This window comes from Rutilus rutilus (assembly GCF_951802725.1).
Source record: "Rutilus rutilus genome assembly, chromosome: 14".
In the NCBI taxonomy this organism is placed as follows: Eukaryota; Metazoa; Chordata; class Actinopteri; order Cypriniformes; family Leuciscidae; genus Rutilus; species Rutilus rutilus.
This window is the reverse complement of record NC_140219.1, coordinates 25,653,027-25,669,392: the sequence shown is the minus strand read 5'-3', so window position 1 is coordinate 25,669,392 and position 16,366 is coordinate 25,653,027. Positions and strand designations below refer to the sequence as shown.

General features: G+C 44.2%; 1 long non-coding RNA gene across 1 annotated transcript; it reads right to left on the bottom strand.

The window, feature by feature from the left end:
- Positions 1-12,752: 12,752 nt before the first annotated feature.
- LOC311303101 lies at positions 12,753-15,295 on the bottom strand. Its single transcript, XR_014629710.1, has 6 exons — positions 14,986-15,295; positions 14,783-14,861; positions 14,462-14,568; positions 13,919-14,041; positions 13,637-13,748; positions 12,753-13,321 (listed from the first exon to the last, which is right to left on the bottom strand). It is a non-coding gene; the product is annotated as an uncharacterized lncRNA (long non-coding RNA).
- Between the last annotated feature and the right edge of the window lie 1,071 nt (positions 15,296-16,366).

Below are 16,366 nucleotides of genomic sequence, written 5' to 3'. Positions count from 1 at the left end.
CTCAACTCTACTGGCTACTTGCGCACTTCTTATAACTTAGGCTACTGTGTTAACTCAGCTCTTATGGTGATTTTCTGAAGTAAAACTGACGCTTCATCTTTTGTGTGATGTACAATAAACTTTATTAAACTCATCAGTACATGTTTGACCATCATTCGGACCTGGTCCGAAACAGCAGACTTGTAGGCTGTTAATAAATAATGGATACATACAAGCAGATGACAAATACGTTATAATAACCGTAATTAAACTACTAAACCATACCTGTTTCATCTCTATACAGCACTCTGACTCTGTAGGCATTATTGTCCGACTCGAAATGAACGCCGTTACTGAGAGTTTCTGATATTATCATCATTCCGTGAGATGAAATTGTCCTGACAGACTGAGCGCGAGCTCATGAAGCTCCACCCCCTGGGTCGTCCAGCAGCAGCTCATTTGCATTTAAAGGGCACACACTGAAACAGCTCGTTTTTCTGAGCCCCAAAAAATGTCAATTTAAACATGCTGTAAAAAATGATCTGTTGGGTATTTTGAGCTCAAACTTCACATACACACTCTGGGGACATCAGAGACTTATTTTACATCTTGTGAAAAGGGGCATAATACGGGACCTTTAACATTAGTTAATGCACTGTGACATGATCAAACAATGATTGACTGTAACTTTAAGAAAGCTTAAAGTTTTCTAAAAAAAAAACATTCCAAATTTGTTTAAACTGTCTTTATACTGTTTTATTTCTCTGAAAAAGAAAATATAAAAATCGAGTGACTGTAGACCTTTTAATCTGCAATAAACACAGTTCATTATTTCCATTCACTCCCACCCCCTCCCTTCTGAGCTCCTTCCAAAGCCACGCCCCCAAAACACATGAACGCGCGACGCCAAACGCTCAGGCTCAGCTGGAAGACGCATTTATTACCTGAGACGAGTGGAGAGGAAGGAGCGCAGTACATACAGTGACATCATGTCAGAATCACATGTAATAAAATACCTAACTTTATCACTATGAATACAAACAAATAAGATTTCTTTTAGTACTCACTATCAAGCTAGCATATCGATAATGGTAAAGTTTCATTCGGTAACTGTTCTGTAATGGGAACAATAGTTAAAGGAACTGTTGTAGTACCGGGACATATAAGTGGGGACACGGTTATGATGTGAGTTCTGGAGTAAAGAGTTATACTGAGCATCACGTGGAGTCCTGGTCTGTTATTGTGAATATCTAACACAACATGGTGTCAGAAGCGAACTGAACCTAAAAAGGGAGAAATACCGGTGACATAAGGGGAAAATGGATGGAGAAGCGCCAGCCCCACCGATGTTAGCCTCACAGCTAGCAATGCCCGGCAAGTTCGACTTTACTAATACAAGCGAATGGCCACGATGGACGAAGCGTTTCGAGCGCTACAGAATCGCATCCGGTTTGGATAAACAGACAGAGGAATATCAGGTGAACACTTTCATGTATGCGGCGGGAGATGATGCCGAAGATATACTGTATGTGTTACCATTGTCTGATGCTCAGAAGAGATCGTATGCTGCCGTTACAGAGGCTTTTAACAAGCACTGCGTTAGCAAGAGGAATGTTATCTTTGAACGCGCGCGATTCAACAAGCGAAATCAAGAGCCGGGAGAGAGCGTTGAGTCGTTTATCACAGCTGTTCATTCACTCGCGGAGCAATGTGATTTCGGCGCTCTAAAAGAAGATCTGATACGGGATCGTATCGTGGTCGGCATACGTGATGCCAAACTGTCAGAAAGCTTGCAGTTGGACGCGGATTTGACGTTAGAGAAAGCGATAACGAGGGTGAGACAAAGTGCGGCGGTGAAAAAACAACAGCCAATACTGCGCGGAGCAGAGCAGCCGATTGGACACGTTGAAGCAATACATAAAAAGGAAAGGAGATCTCAAAAGCCACCTAAAATGAAAGTAGAAAACTCACGTGGATGTGGTAGATGTGGAAACATTAAAAATCACCTCTGGAAAGACTGCCCAGCTAGAGATGCAGACTGCAGGAGATGTCACCGCAAGGGACATTTTGCAAAAAAATGTAAGTCAGCGGGAGGAGTTCATAACATAACAGAGGGGCAGTCAGAGTGTAAGGAGGAGGGGGATTTTGCTTTCCTTGGTGAGGTGTATAAACAAGAAACTGATGGATGGAATGAACTGATTGTACTGAATGGAGAAAACACGGTTTTCAAATTAGACACAGGAGCAGCAGTTACAGCAATTCCAAGCAGTAGTTTCTCCACGGAGAAATATGGGGTTTTACACCCACCGGAAAAAGTGCTGTTTGGGCCAGGAAATCAAAGGCTGGATGTGAAGGGACGGTTTAAAGGGCGATTAAGCATAAAAGAGAAAACTACAGAACAGGATGTTTATGTAGTCGTAGGACTGTCCAAGCCCTTATTAGGGCTCCCTGCAATTGAAGCCCTCACTCTAATACAGCGTCTCCACACAGTACAAGAGCGAAAGGAGGACATTATAGCCGAATACCCCTCAGTGTTCTCTGGCTTAGGCAAATTAAAGGAGCCATACAAAATTGAGTTGGAGCCAGCTGCTGTCCCATATGCTCTGTCTTCTCCACGCCGGGTGCCCCTGCCAATGAGAGATAAAGTGCATGCAGAATTAAAACGCATGGAGGATATGGGAGTGATTTCGAAAGTGTCTCAGCCCACTCCATGGTGTGCGGGCATGGTGGTTGTGCCCAAGGCCCAAGGGAAGATACGACTGTGTGTGGATTTGACGCACCTAAATAAATGGGTGCGGAGAGAACGTCACATCCTCCCTGCCGTTGACCAGACACTTGCAATGCTTGCTGGGGCCAAAGTATTTACAAAGCTGGATGCTACGTCCGGCTTTTGGCAAATTCCATTGTCCAACGAGAGTTCACTTTTAACCACATTTATCACCCCATTTGGCAGATATGCATTCAACCGTCTACCATTTGGGATCTCGTCGGCCCCAGAGCATTTTCAGCCATTTTCGTCGTATGTCGCAAATGCTGGAAGATTGTGAAGGAGTTGTGTGTCATGCAGATGACATATTAGTTTATGGTGAGGACATGCAGCAACACAATGAGCGACTGCATCGGGTCCTTAAGAGACTGAGAGATGAAGGCTTGACGCTTAACGAGAAATGTGTGTTTGCAACGGACAAAATGATGTTTCTGGGGCACAGAATCGGAGCAGATGGTGTGGCACCAGATCCAGACAAAGTCAGGGCGATCTTGGAGATGCCGGAACCAACGGGAGTGGATGGAGTAAGGAGAGTGATGGGAATAGCTAATTATCTGGGTAAGTTTTTACCCCATCTTGCATCTTACACCCGCCCACTCAAAGATCTTCTCAGTGAGAAAAATGAATGGTGCTGGGGATCAATACAACGAGAGGCTTTTGGAAAATTAAAGTCAGAACTGAGTTCTCAGCACGTGTTGGCATCATACTCCCCAAAATTTGAGACATGTGTTTCTGCTGACGCCTCTTCCTTTGGGTTGGGGGGCGTACTGAATCAAAAGCAGGCAGATGGAACATGGAAACCGGTTGTGTTCATCTCACGGAGCCTGTCTGAGGCGGAAAAACATTATGCCCAGATTGAAAAGGAGGCCTTAGCAGCCACGTGGGCATGTGAACGGCTGTCATCTTACCTCCTGGGCCTGAGGTTTCGACTGGAGACAGATCACAAACCATTGCTCTCGCTGCTAAGCTCCAAAGCGCTAGAGGAACTCCCACCACGAATACTGCGGTTCCGTTTGAGGTTGATGAAGTTCACTTTTGATATAGTTCATGTGCCAGGAAAGCAATTGATAACCGCTGACATATTATCAAGAGCTCCAGTGAAACACACATTCACAGAGGTAGAGAAGGAGAATGAGAGTGATGTTAAGGTGTTTGTGGATTCTGTAATACAAACCCTCCCAGCCACAGAGACAAGGTTGAGGACGATAATCAAGAACCAGAAAGACGATCCCATCTGCGCTAAACTTATCCAATACTGTGAGACTGGGTGGCCGGAGAAATATGGTCTTCCACCAGAGCTGGGACCATACTGACCTGAAAGAGAAAATCTTACCGTAGCTGGAGAGCTGCTCTTACGGGGACAAAGAATTGTGATTCCTCGCAGCATGAGGCAAGAAATCCTCCACAGTATACACGAGGGTCACCAGGGTATAGTCAAGTGTCGAGCTAGAGCTCGCCAGGCCATCTGGTGGCCGGGACTGTCTGTGCACATCAATCAGCTCGTGGAAAACTGCAGCACATGCTCACAGCACAGGGCTGAGCATAGAGAGCCTCTGTTAACCACTTCAGTGCCGGAGAGACCTTGGCAGCGGGTGGGCACAGACTTATTTTTCTGGGAGAAAAATACATACCTTCTGGTTGTAGACTACTTTTCACGTTACATTGAAGTAGCACGCCTCAATGTAGCCACGGCCAGCACTGCCATTGCCGCTTTAAGGGATGTGTTTAGTCGCCATGGAATTCCAGAGACTGTTATGTCTGATAATGGACCACAATACAGCTGTGCACTCTTTAAGAACTTTCCCAGTGAATACGGGTTCACACACATCACCAGCAGCCCGGGATACCCGCAAGCAAACGGGTAGGCAGAGCGTGCAGTGGCTACAGTAAAAGGACTCTGGAAAGGGGGAGATGAGAAAACAAAAGCTTTGCTGATATATCGCTCTACCCCTCTGGAGAACGGGTACTCTCCAGCACAACTTCTAATGGGGAGACAACTGCGTACTACCATACCACAGCTTCCAACTTTTCTGACCCCACGATGGCCAAACATTAAGAGATTCAGAGAATCTGACAAGTGGGCAAAAGAGAGACAGCGACGCAGGTACAATATGCGCTACAAGACACGTCCCTTACCAACTTTGCAGCCTGGACAGAGCGTGTGGCTGCAGAAAGAGAAATCACAAGGGACTGTCATACGCCAGGCAGAAACGCAGAGGTCTTACTTAGTGCACACTGAGGGAGGTCTGATCAGGAGAAACCGCACTCATATGCGGCCAGTTCTTTCGCCGTGTCTTCAGGAACCCGTGGAAAAGACTGACACAGCCCTTGAACATAGTGATATTGACATTTCTATGCACACTACTAAGGGAGGGAATGTGTCCAGGGACACAGAGTTGGGTAGACCACCTTACGTGACCAGTTCTGGCCGAGTATCACGGGCTCCTGAGCGTTTGAACTTGTGAAAAGAAAAGAAGAAAAAGAAGAGAGAGTAAAATGTTCACTGTTTGTTCATAAGAACATGTAACTTGTAACTGAAGGCTTAAAGGTTCTGTAAAGAGATATCTAATATGTTACAAGTGGAAAATTGTCTTTCCTTTCTTAAAAGGGTGAGGTGTTCTGTAATGGGAACTATAGTTAAAGGAACTGTTGTAGTACCGGGACATATAAGTGGGGACGCAGTTATGATGTGAGTTCTGGAGTAAAGAGTTATACTGAGCATCACGTGGAGTCCTGGTCTGTTATTGTGAATATCTAACACAACAGTAACGAGCTATATTTATAAAGCAAAACTAAAAACAGGTTGCATTGATACACGTTCCATTACCATCAGTTACACTGTGATGAAGGTGAATTTCGTGTAAGATTCATAACATATACGGTGTTTTGCATGTAAGAGTTTCCATGATGAAAGCATTGTTGACTCTGATGAGGACTAACGTTACAGTCCGGTGACAAGTACCTCCTCGTCGGTTCGAGGACAGGTCCGGGGTCGAGGGCGAAGCAGAGGAGGTCGTTCAAGAGTGCGGGCAGGGTCCAAGTAGTTTTTGCCTTGTTTGCCTTCGCTGACTGCATAATATGCAGGTGCTTTGAGCTGAATATTTCCGGGAACGGTGACATGTGATGAGTGCACGCAGGGCAGCGCGCGCAGTGGGGCTCGGGCACGAGACATGAAGGCATCTGATTGGTTCTTTACATTCGCACCAAATGGCAGTGATTGGTCAGAGTTTTTACTGTCCTGCAGCTGCTACAGAGGTCTGATTTTTTTCATTCCTTTTTCTGAACACATAATGTATTGACTACTCTCAGGATGGAAGGACCATTTCACCCAGTATAAAAAAAGTGTTTCTGAACAGGATTACCTACCCTACCTTTAATAAATAATGTAGTTAATGTTAGTTACTAGTTAATACATTAACTAATGTTAACAAATAAGACCTTACGGTGTTACCAAACCGTTTAATGCAATGGTAGTTCCAGTCCATTTATTCACCATTCAGTATTAATGTGCTGCTTTGATTAAAGCACAGAGACAGCTGTTTTTAAAGTTTTTAAAACTTGCAGCTTCACTATTAGTAAATAGACGGTGTATAGACGCAGGTAATTCCTGAACGCATCTCTCACTACAGTGCCTGCTTTTTTTGTTTTGTATTTATTTATTTTATTTTTTTATTATATTTTGTTTAGGGCTTTTTTATTTAATTTGGCTTCTAAGTAGTTGTGTGTGTGTTTGTTTTGTACTTCAACACTATTGTATTATCAGCGTTCTGTTACTGATTCAACAGTTTTTTTTTTTCTTTCATTTGTGTATCCAATAAAGGCTTGCAAGATTGCCATGATGCAGATGGGCCCAGTCAAGGAGGTCAAATTCTATAATTTTGGATGGTTCCATTTGCCAAGGTTTTGTAGTGTGTTAACTTCTGTGTTGTCTGTTTTTTTTTTTTTTTTTTGGATGACCAAGGCTACTGGAAACATGTATTGTTTTTATTTAGTTTTTACTATGCTTTCTATGCATATATTTTGTGTTTGTTTATTGTTGTTGTTTTTTTTAGTTTTTTTTTTAGAGTGCTTTCCAGTTTTGAAAATGTAAACTTGCAGTGGGTTGTTCTTTGGCAATATTAATAAATGATGCAAAGCAAATGTTTTCAGAAATGTGTTTGAATCATCTGTTGTAACTTATCTTAACATAAAGAGGGGCTATTTTTATATTTCTCTTTTCTGTATGTTGGATATTGTTGATGCAGAGTTCACTTAGTGTCAGTGATATTCAGTCACTTTCCCAAAGTTTAAATGGCACAGCATGCACACACACACACAAAAACACACATTTAAGGCTCATTTAGTTAATTCTTGGCTAATATGTGGCTGAACAAATGGCCTGCTTGTGGCCCAGATCTGGTAAACAGGAGTGGACCACCCAAGTGCCATCATTTCAGACATACAAGGTGTCGAATCTGGGCCTGAATTAAAATGAACTGTGGCTCAGATTTGTGCCAGTTCTGCTTCATTTGTTTGGTTTATGGCTGACATGTGGTATTGCTATGGCTTAATTGTGGCCCAAATCTAGCAAACAGGAGCGGACCGCCCAAGTGCCATAATTTTCATCTGGCCCACATACCGCGTGGAATGATGGCAAATGGGCGGTCCGCTCCTGTTTGCCGGATATGGGCCACAATTAAGCCATAGCAATGCCGCATGTCAGCCATAAACAAAACAAATGAAGCAGAACTGGCCCAGACACCAAAGTTGCTGTGGCCCAGATCCGGCCCACACTTGACACTTTAATCTGGCCCACATACCGCGTGGAATGATGGCACTTGGGCGGTCCGCTCCTGTTTGCCGGATATGGGCCACAATTAATTCGGCCAATTCGGCTTCATTTATTTTGTTTATGGCTGACATGCGGCATTGCTATGGCTTAATTGTGGCCCACATCTGGCAAACAGGAGCGGACCGCCCAAGTGCCATCATTCCACGCGGTATGTGGGCCAGATGAAAGTGTCAAGTGTGGGCCGGATCTGGGCCACAGCAACTTTGGTGTCTGGGCCAGATATGGGCCAGTTCTGCTTCATTTGTTTTGTTTACGGCTGACATGCGGCATTGTTATGTCTTAATTGTGGCCCAAATCTGGCAAACAGGAGCGGACCGCCCAAGTGTAATCATTCCACGCGGTATGTGGGCCAGATGAAAGTGTCAAGTGTGGGCCGGATCTGGGCCACACCAATTTTGCTATCTGGGCTGCAACCCGAACAGCATCCACAACAGCTTGGTCTGCTAATTCTCTTGAGTCCAGCTTCTGAAGGTTGTTGCTGTCCTCTACGAAGGGGTTCCCATTTCCTCAATCACATCAAACATTTTTGGCCTATTCATGATGTCTGTTTTCAGAGACATCCTTATTGCTGAACTCCATGGCATTTTCAAACTCATCAGTTAGACGAAACACTTCTGGTCCAGCACAGTCCAGCAACAGAGGGAATCCTGCTTTTGCATCAGATCAACTGCTCCTCAATCTCCCTTCATTGTAGCACTGTTTTGCTCATGTGCTTGTGATTGTTAAGAGTACATGAAAAATGCTTAATTTTATTCTGTATCTTCTCAGATACTGTGATTTCATTGTAATCCTTCTCACAACGTCACTTAATTAACCATTAACTATTCACCTGAACAGTTTATGATGCTGTATATGGTATCATTGTAATCATTCACCATCAAAACATAGGGGTAGACATCACATTTTACATGTTATCATGTTTGAATCGGGAGATATGATACAAAATACTAAATTTGGTAATGGCGGAAAGTAAAATGGCCGCCACAACACGTTTTTGCGATGGCTCCATTTGTGAAAATGTTCAGAGCCACAAACTGTACCAAGATTCATGCTTTTATGAAAAAGTGAACATTTTCACATATCACCTGGACTAAAATACAAATGTACCATTTTCAGCTGATATAGGCTATTTATTAAAAAGTGTGGTTGTAGTTTCACTTCTAAAAACATTGAACATTAGTTTAAACAACAGTTCATGCAAATGCAAAGTTTTAAAGGTTAGAATGGCAAATCATACATAAAAAATGGCCTAGTTATGGACTTTTTAGCGGCAAATAATGACATTTAGATTCAGAACGCGTGCGTGTCAGTGTGACGTCACAGAGATTGAGGTTCATCTCTTCATGAGGGAAGTAACTGGTACAGTTCTCTTACGAGAGGTTCTCTCGTATTGCGTAAGTTGCTTACGCTACGGGAAAGTCTCCTTTCTCGAGATACTGAAGCCAAAAAATTATCCTTAATTTTTTAAAAAATCTTGTCAACGCAGTGCGGCAGCCTGCAGACCTAGGGCAGGCGACTCGCGTGCCCATTGGCTGCTCTGCAGCAACTGCAGCAGCCTATCGCTGAGCCCTAGGCGTGACGTCACGTCCAATGAGCGCGCTTGGCGCGCTTAATGCGTCACAGCCCGTCATTAGGGGTGTGGCTTAGCGTATATAAGCAGGGCTCAGAGGCTGCTTCACTGATTTCTGTCTCTTCAGCGAAGCTCTTCGCATCGCTGATCTCTGAGGAAGCCGCCGTCGAAGCAAGCGACCAGCACGCCGAGGATTTCAGCCTGAGGACGCCGCCCGCTTTCGCCGCCTTCAGCCTTCCCTGCCTGCTGTGCTATCCGGCACTATATCCTTTTCCGCTCTGTGTTTGTGTGTTCGCCCCGCGACACACTTGCATCTAAAAGAGCGCGAGGCGTTGTTTCAAATGCCTCGCTCATCCTGTGGCTCGTGCAGAGCCGCGCTCAGCGACGGAGACCGCCACGTGGTGTGCGCTCTCTGCCTGGGCTTCAACCACGCAGCCCGCGCTCTCTCCGAGGGCGGCTGCGAGCAGTGTGAGGAGTTACCGTTGTCGACCCTACGGGCTCGACTCGCTAAATTTGAAGAACCTCCACCTTCTCCGGCCACTTCTTCCGGGCCACGTAAGAAGAAACGTCGCTCTCAAAGGCCGCCTGAACCAGACGCTACAGCTGAGTGCTCGCCGGAACCTCTCCCGCGAGCCTCGCTTTCTCCTTCTCCCCCGCCTTTCGCTTCTCAGCAGTGCAGAAGGCATCGCAGGCTATGAACCTCTTCCTGCCCCGCCGCTCGAGCCCAGCCACAGGCCGCTCTCAGACTCAGCCTCCTGTGCGCAGCTCTACACAGCGCTCTTCCTGGCCTCCCAGCACTTCGCAGCGACGCCAGGGCGGCCGCCCTAGGTCGCGCTCGACCAGCCGTCACAGACCGCCGCCCCCCCCGGGGCCCGCGGCCCAAGATTGCGTTGAAGTCGGAGCCCGCGAAGTCCTCCTAGCATCTCCAAGGAGGAAGAGATGGTTGAGTCCCGCTACGGCCGGACCGCCATCAAAGCGCCCAGCTCTGTCAGTCCCCTCTATTCAAGCTACTGCAGCAGCTTACACCGCAGCCAACGAGCCAGTAATACCACTCGCTCGCCTGCACACAAACGCCGTTTTCACGGCGACCCAGATAAATCTCAAAAAGAGTATAAGTGCTTCAAGTGTAGAAAATGTGCCCACACCCTTGTGCTCACTGCCTCACACAAGTACGGTTCCCATGGTAACGCGCTCAGAGCGCTCTCTCATAAAGCGGACACACGCCGCTCGAATATTAGGTGTAGTAAATGTGCCCACAACTCTGTGCTCACACCTACCCGCTGCTCGCTCTGCCACTCAGTTACCTCAAGTTGCTACGGCTCAGGCCGAAGGGATGTTAAGTGTAGAAAAAGTGCCCACTCCCGTGTGTTCACTGCTTCACACAGACAGGGTTCCCATGGCAACGCGTCCAGAGCGCTATCTCTTAAAGCGGAAACACTCCGCTCGAGCATTAAGTGTAGTAAATGTGCCCACATCTCTGTGCTCACACCTGCCCGCTGCCCGCTCTGCCATACGGGTTACAGACCCTCTAATGCTCCCAAACACTGGCCGTGTTATAAGTGTAAATCCTGCGCCCGCTCACGAGCACGCGCACCCACTTTCAGACACCATAATCCCCACGCCGCTCTTGCGCCAGGGGTGTTTGACAGCAGATCGCGCTCCATCCTCCGGGATCGAGCTACTAAACGCTGTTCAGCTGGCCAACTCTGTTTATCAGCCCCCGTGTCCGAGCACCGGCGTTCAAAACCGTTTTTCTGATAGCACTGTCTTCAGTCAAACGTGTGGGAGACCTTCACGCGTTATCCATTAACGCCGCGTGCCTCGAGTTCGGACCCAATGACTCTAAAGTTATTCTCAGGCCGAGGCATGGGTACGTTCCCAAAATTTTGGGCACTCCCTTCAGAGCGCAGGTCATTTCTCTCTCAGCCCTGCCGAATTCTGGCAGCGAGGCAGATAGTAATCTCCTCTGCCCGGTTAGGGCGTTGAGAAACTATATTTCTCGCTCTGCCGCCTCCAGGCGCTCAGAGCAGCTCTTTGTTTCATTTGGTGGGCGCACCAAGGGTCTCGCTGCCTCGAAACACACCCTGTCCAGATGGATAGTGGACGCTATCGCGGTTGCTTATGCGTCTAAAAACCTGCAATGCCCACTGGGCATTCGAGCGCACTCCACCAGAGGCATGGCCTCATCGTGGGCGTGGTCCAGCGGGATTCCCATTCATGACATTTGTGCAGCGGCAGGCTGGGCCTCCCCCTCCACATTTCTTAGGTTTTACAACCTGGAAGTTCCCGCCTTGCAGACTAAAGTGTTTGTGCGCCACTGTCTGTGCGCAGGTTACGTTGTATGATTTAGCTCTACTGGTTGAGCTGCACTACGTGGGAAGTGTCAGTTTGGACCGGCTGTGCCGCTCCTTGCCCCCATAGTATGTGCTTGTTACTGTGCTATTTTGGCCGCCCAGCTCCGCTATCGCGTTCCCCGGGCTTTCCCTGGGACTCATTCAGAGGATGCTGGGCGCGTTGACAAGGGAGTTCCCGTAGCGTAAGCAACTTACGCAATACGAGAGAACCTCTCGTAAGAGAACGTACTCGGTTACTGACGTAACCTCTGTTCTCTCTAGAGAGGGAAGGAGTATTGCGTAACCCGCCGTGCTCACGCCACGAGCTCATTTCGCTTCATGCGACAGAAACCAGTGAAGCAGCCTCTGAGTACTGCTTATATACGCTAAGCCACACCCCTAATGACGGGCTGTGACGCATTAAGCGCGCCAAGCGCGCTCATTGGACGTGACGTCACGCTTAGGGCTCAGCGATAGGCTGCTGCAGTTGCCGCAGAGCAGCCAATGGGCACGCGAGTCGCCTGCCCTAGGTCTGCAGGCTGCCGCACTGCGTTGACAAGATTTTTAAAAAAATTAAGGATAATTTTTTGGCTTCAGTATCTCGAGAAAGGAGACTTTCCCGTAGCGTAAGCAACTTACGCAATACTCGTTCCCTCTCTAGAGAGAGAAGAGGTTACGTCAGTAACCGAGTACGTTTTACATCTAAAAGCCCTGTTAAAAAAAAAAAAATTTTTTGCTGGACTGGGTTGATAAATACAATTTATATAATATTTTCCCAATACCCTTGTGATAATCTTGTGTCCCTTGCTGATTTGCTGTTTAGAAGTTGTTTTTTAGCCTGAGCAGATATGGTTTATTTTTTACAGGTAAAGGATAATTCTGGGATTTAGCACTTTGAGTGTCTTTTCTGGTTTATGAACTAGAGTGGTGGACACAGAAATTGACTATGGGTCCAGTCTCGACAACTTAAGGGTTGTTTTAAGGACATGTTCGTGCATGCCCGTAGCCAGCCACTCTGAAGCGGTCAAAGGCGATTCTAAACAAATCAAAAAGTCGAGACAGGACCCATCGTCAAAGTTTCTGTGTCCACCACTCTAGCTCATCTAAAACAAACCAGAAAGAGACTCAAAGTGCTAAATACCAGAATTATCCTTTAAGTTGATTGTACATTGAATGCCATCTTAATTTAGGTTCTCTTAACCTCTTCATATGCACTGGTCACATTTTACCTGGTTTGGTTATAAGGCGAACGATCTTATGGTTTAGAACTAGGGCATTTAGCATTAGGGACCCCCGGGGACCTCATGAAGCTGGAAGTAGGGGGCACCCTAGATCACAATTAACATTTTCTTTGCAGAAATACTCACATATGCCCACATTAAACATGTGACATTCAACAAATCAAAGAGTAACATGGTATTACCATGGGGTTTTGGACTTGAGCCAGAATACCATGTAAAGATCATGGTGAATTCCAGCATCATAATGCATATTTTAGAAGACCGAAAACAAAAAGAGCCCTGGAGGGAAGCTAAATTTGCTTACAATCCAATGAAGGAAACAATGTCTTCTAGTCTAACCATATCCTCAAACCTTGCTATGCAATATAGATTTAATTGCCCAAAGCACATGCTTTAATTCAATGCTTTTATTAATTTGAGGAGTGTTTCAGAGAAAGTATTAAGAGATTGAATTTCAGAACAACATTTGTGATAAGATCAGAAAGAGTATGTAGTTCAAAGTGAATGAGGAGCAGGATGACCAATTATGATCTCACTCGTCCAAAACACAAATATAGTTCATTGAGGTTGAACAGGGTGCATCGTTCCAGCAACGGTTAGCTGTAGGGTGGAATAATGAAATCAGTTACTCTGAACATTACAGCAGTAATCAACTTAAGGTATAGTGGAGGATCTTTCCCAATTTTAGATAAGACCCGCCCTCTCCACTTTTTGAATAAGTTTGATTCACCAGAATGATTGACAATTAGGAGGACCAATAGTATAGGTGATCCATCCAGAAGTAAAAAAAAAAAAAAAAAAAAAAAAACCCTCCGCTATACCTTTAAGGCAATTGGTGAAATCCAAACAAGTCAATTAATGTTACCCTATGATATGAAATTATAGGATTGCAAAAAAAAAAAAAACCAAACCCACAGGTCCAGTTGATCTCCAAACAGTTCTCAGGAACACCAGCATTGTTAGGTTCTCCAGGGCACCAGTTGGTATAGTCATACACTGTTCCATCACTCCACAACCACTCTCCGTCCTAATAAGTGCAGAGAATGAATACAAAAAGTGCACTACTGTAGTCAGACGCAAACCAATGAAGTTCAGTTTTGAAGTCAAACCACCATTAGAAACTTTGCCTTTGATTAAAGCAGAAATTTCGGTTTAGACAAACAAATAGGTTTCTTTAGGGCACACAGTTTAACTTACGTGTTCAGCATCTTGAGCACCAACCCAAGTTCTTGTGGAAGAAGGCACCAGACTCAGCAGGAAATTATTCTCTGGTTGATCATGCACAGATGCGAGATTCGCACCTAAAGATTGACAGTTTCTCTGAAGAGACAGATTTGTCATTACAAAATCTAGTAAGCTTTAGTAGAAAGCAGAAATGACTTTAAACATTTGTCACTTGCAAACAAAGAAACATTCCCACTTATATTAAGAGTATTTAATCTGTACTAATATTTAAATGATCATTTGATTCAGTAAACTTACATTGTACTTCCAATTATTATTTTTTAAACGCAAGCAATTAATACAGCTGTAATTAGATCTAGGATCACTGTTGACCCAGTGTTAACCCACCCTTAAACCTAAACATACCATCAAACCTGTCCCTAACCTTACCCATATCCCAACTCAATAGCAGCAAAACTGTTTAACAATATATTGTACCAAACTATTTATTTAGATGTAGTTAAAAACACCTAATATAAAGTGTTGTCCAAATAACCTTGTTGTATAATACATTACCTCTGCTGTGATCCAGGGAACCAATTGAGAGAAGTACTTGTAGCACCGGGGTCCAAAATTTTTCCATCCACGTGGACAGATTACTAAATCACGTGTGGATTCACTACCTAAATGGGGATTTTAATATATATATATATATATATATATATATATAGAAAGTGTTTGTGTTGCTCATTTCAAGTGTGTGATAAGCCAAAAGAAATGTGTACTTTGACACTGAAAAATACATCATTAATCATGCAAATATCAGTAAATGGAACCTTGTACATTCCAAAAATGCATTTAAACTAGCAAGAGTTAACAATTAAATGTTTTGGTTACCATCTGCATTCCCCATGGAGAAGATAACAAAAAGAAGCAGAAGACTACTCAGCATTGCCATGATGAACCTGAAATGAACCTTAAAAATGAATAAAGCTGGTAAAGTTCAATGTCTGCAATCAAATGCTGCACACTGTGGAATCTCAGTGTATTTTAAAGACAACGCAAATGTTATTCAGTAGATTTCTGTTCCAAAAACTCACCTTGCTTTTCAGATTGTTACTTTAAGAATCTCAGAGTTTGTTAAATTTCAGAAAGAGCCCTGCTTTTATAGCCTACTTTACTAATTGGGCCTCATTTATCAATCTAACGTAGACCCGAGCGCAGAAATCATCTTACGACAGGGTTCAGGTGTGATTCATGAAACACTCGAATACAGCCAATCCCATCATACGAATGATCGGACGTTGATAAATGTGGCGGCTGATAACTATGGTCAATTGAATATCACGGCCCTAAAAATTCACGGTTTAGAAACCGTAACTTCCTCATTATCTTCACCTGGGCTGGGATGTTCCCATGACAACGCAGCAGGGTGTCCATCAGCTGTTCTTAAAGGGGTGGTTGATTATGATTTCACTTTTTAACTTTAGTTAGGTTAGTGTAATGTTGCTGTTTGAGCATAAACAACATCTGCAAAGTTACAACGCTCAAAGTTCAAAGCAAAGGGAGATATTTTCTTTTGAAGAAATTGCTTTTTAAGGATTCCTCGCGGGTTAGTGACATCACGAACCCTAAAATTTACATAAACCCCGCCCCCGGGAATGCAATTTATAGATTATCATGACAGAATATGCTAATGACTAAAAGATAACTACACTTAAACTACATAAATTCATCAACTAACCATTCAGAAATGTCCTGTTGCATTCTACATGTTGTCACTTCTTCTTGAGTCTCTCCTTCATTGTCTGACTCCGGTTTGAACATAAAAGGCTAAAAGTTTTTGAAATTTTCAATGCATGTCTGTGTGAGGTAAAAGGACACTTTGAAGCTCCGCCCCCTTTGCCAGGAGCAGCAGCTCATTTGCATTTAAAGGGACAGACACAAAAACGGTGCGTGACAATTTTAACATGCTATATAAAAATATCTGTGGGGTATTTTGAGCTAAACATTCACCTACACACTCTTGTGTACATCTTGTGAAAAGGGCATTATACCACCCCTTTAAGACAGAAATGTCTTATTACTGTTAACACAACTGTTGCAAATAAATATACATTTTACGTTTTTCAAATGTGCATTATATATATATATATATATATATATATATGAAGAGTTCAGATGCAAAAGCCTCTAAGTGACATCTGAAATTTTCTTTTAGAATGATCATTTTTGTAAAACTTGTATATTTAAGTTAAGTAATTTCACTTAAATGACAATTAATAGGTAATTTGCATGGCCATTTAAGTGAAATTATTGAACTTAAATATACAAGCTTGATAAAAATGATCATTCTAGAAGAAAATTTCAGATGGCACTTAGAGGCTTTTGCATCTAAACTCTTCATATATATGTGTGTATGCGTGTGTGTGAGTGAAGGCCTATTTCTATCTGCTCTCAACTTTAAAACTTGCAACAGCA